Source organism: Rhagoletis pomonella, unplaced genomic scaffold (genome assembly GCF_013731165.1).
Source record: "Rhagoletis pomonella isolate Grant_MI unplaced genomic scaffold, Rhpom_1.0 Rhpom_scaffold_00005, whole genome shotgun sequence".
Classification (NCBI taxonomy): domain Eukaryota; kingdom Metazoa; phylum Arthropoda; class Insecta; order Diptera; family Tephritidae; genus Rhagoletis; species Rhagoletis pomonella.
The window spans coordinates 29,261,197-29,264,168 of NW_023458559.1; the positions used below are offsets into that span (position 1 = coordinate 29,261,197).

General features: G+C 27.8%; 1 pseudogene; it reads left to right on the top strand.

The window, feature by feature from the left end:
• The first annotated feature begins 327 nt into the window (after window positions 1–327).
• LOC118740054 lies at window positions 328–1,641 on the top strand (annotated as a pseudogene).
• The last annotated feature ends 1,331 nt before the right edge of the window (window positions 1,642–2,972 follow it).

A 2,972-nucleotide genomic window follows, 5' to 3' on the forward strand; every position in this document is an offset into this window, starting at 1 on the left:
ATTAATAAACACAAACATAGACAGATTTTGAATAATGAAAAATCCATATGCATCTCTAGTAGGTACATTAGTGTGGTCCTTAAAAATCAAATGAACGTTTATTTCAGTCTCACCCCCTCAACCGGTAATACCACGGTCACAGATATCACATATAAATGTTGGTACCGATTGGAGTCAGTTAAGACATCTCTGACACAACTTCACTGTATCCAATCGGGACCAAAATGTAGAAGTGATATCTTCGATAGCATCAACGTAGGGGTCGTGGCTTAAGAAATCTAATGTAAAAACTTACTTCCTACATTTAACGACCAACCTAATGTTCATATGTACCGTTTTAAATTACAAAAAATTTACACTACACTACATGGAACTCAATTAAATTATTCTCCAGCTATACTATGAACTTTAGGATTTGTTTTTCTATTTACAGTAGGAGGTTTAACAGGAGTTGTTTTAGCTAATTCATCAGTTGATATTATCCTTCACGACACTTATTATGTAGTTGCACATTTTCATTATGTATTATCAATAGGAGCTGTGTTTGCTATTATAGCGGGATTTGTCCATTGATACCCTTTATTTACAGGATTAATTTTAAATTCAAAATGATTAAAAACTCAATTTTTAATTATATTTATTGGTGTAAATTTAACCTTTTTTCCTCAACATTTCTTAGGATTAGCGGGAATACCTCGACGATATTCAGACTATCCAGATGCTTACACTACATGAAATGTAGTTTCAACTATTGGATCTTCTATTTCACTACTAGGAATTTTATTTTTCTTATTTATTATTTGAGAAAGCTTAATTTCACAACGACAAGTAATTTATCCAATACAATTAAATTCTTCAATTGAATGGTTACAAAATACACCCCCAACAGAACATAGATATTCTGAATTGCCTATTTTAACAAATTTCTAATATGGCAGATTAGTGCAATGGATTTAAGCTTCATATATAAAGTATTTTACTTTTATTAGAATATTTATAAATAAATGTCAACATGAGCTGCTCTTGGCCTTCAAAATAGCGCCTCTCCCCTTATAGAACAACTTACATTCTTCCATGATCATACACTTATAATTTTAGTAATAATTACTACTTTAGTTGGTTATTTAATATTTATGTTATTTTTTAATAATTATACAAATCGAAATTTATTACATGGCCAAACTATTGAAATAATTTGAACAATTTTACCAGCTATTGTACTTTTATTCATTGCATTTCCTTCTTTACGATTATTATATTTATTAGATGAAATTAATGAACCTTCAGTAACTTTAAAAACTATTGGACATCAATGATATTGAAGTTATGAATATTCAGATTTCATAAATGTAGAATTTGATTCTTATATAATTCCAACAAATGAATTAACTACAGACGGATTTCGATTATTAGATGTAGATAATCGAGTAATTTTACCTATAAATTCTCAAATTCGAATTTTAGTAACTGCAGCAGATGTAATTCATTCTTGAACAGTTCCTTCTTTAGGTGTAAAAGTTGATGGAACTCCTGGTCGTCTAAATCAAACTAATTTTTTAATAAATCGACCAGGTTTATTTTATGGACAATGTTCTGAAATTTGCGGTGCTAATCACAGTTTTATGCCAATTGTAATTGAAAGTATCCCCATTAATCATTTTATTAAATGAATTACAAATATAGTAAATTCATCATTAGATGACTGAAAGCAAGTATTGGTCTCTTAAACCACTTAATAGTAAATTAGCACTTACTTCTAATGAAAAAAAATTAGTTAAAATATAACATTAGTATGTCAAACTAAAATTATTAAAATTTTTAATATTTTTTGATTCCACAAATAGCCCCTATCGGTTGATTAAGTTTATTTATTATTTTTTCAATTACTTTTATTTTATTTAGAATAATAAATTATTATTCAATAATTCCTAAATCACCTAAATCTCTGATTTCACAAAAATCAACTAAATCATTAGAATGAAAATGATAACTAACTTATTTTCCGTATTTGACCCTTCTTCAAGAATTTTTAATTTATCATTAAATTGAATAAGAACATTTTTAGGATTATTAATTATTCCATCAGTATACTGGCTTATACCCTCACGTTATCATGTATTTTGAAATTCAATTTTATTAACACTTCATAAAGAATTTAAAACATTACTAGGACCATCAAGTCACTCAGGTTCGACTTTTATTTTTGTATCATTATTTTCATTAATTTTATTTAATAATTTCATAGGATTATTTCCTTATATTTTCACAAGAACAAGTCATTTAACATTAACTTTAACTTTGGCCCTACCTTTATGATTATGTTTTATAATTTACGGATGAATTAATAATACTCAACATATATTTGCTCATTTAGTCCCACAAGGAACCCCAGCAATTTTAATACCTTTTATAGTTTGCATTGAAACAATTAGTAATGTAATTCGCCCAGGAACTTTAGCAGTTCGATTAGCAGCTAATATAATTGCAGGACATTTACTACTAACATTATTAGGAAATACAGGCCCTTCACTTTCATATATAATTATTTCTTTACTTTTAATTGGCCAAATTGCTCTATTAATTCTTGAATCAGCAGTAGCAATTATCCAATCTTATGTATTTGCTGTATTAAGAACATTATACTCTAGAGAAGTTAATTAATGTCAACACACGCTAATCACCCTTTTCACTTAGTAGACTATAGCCCATGACCTTTAACAGGAGCCATCGGTGCTATAACTTCAGTTTCAGGTTTAGTAAAATGATTCCATCAATATGATATTTCATTATTTGTATTAGGAAATATTATTACTATCTTAACTGTTTATCAATGATGACGAGATGTATCACGTGAAGGTACATTTCAAGGATTGCATACTATTTCTGTTACTTTAGGTCTTCGATGAGGAATAATTTTATTTATTTTATCTGAAGTATTATTTTTTATGTCTTTTTTTTGAGCTTTTTTTCAT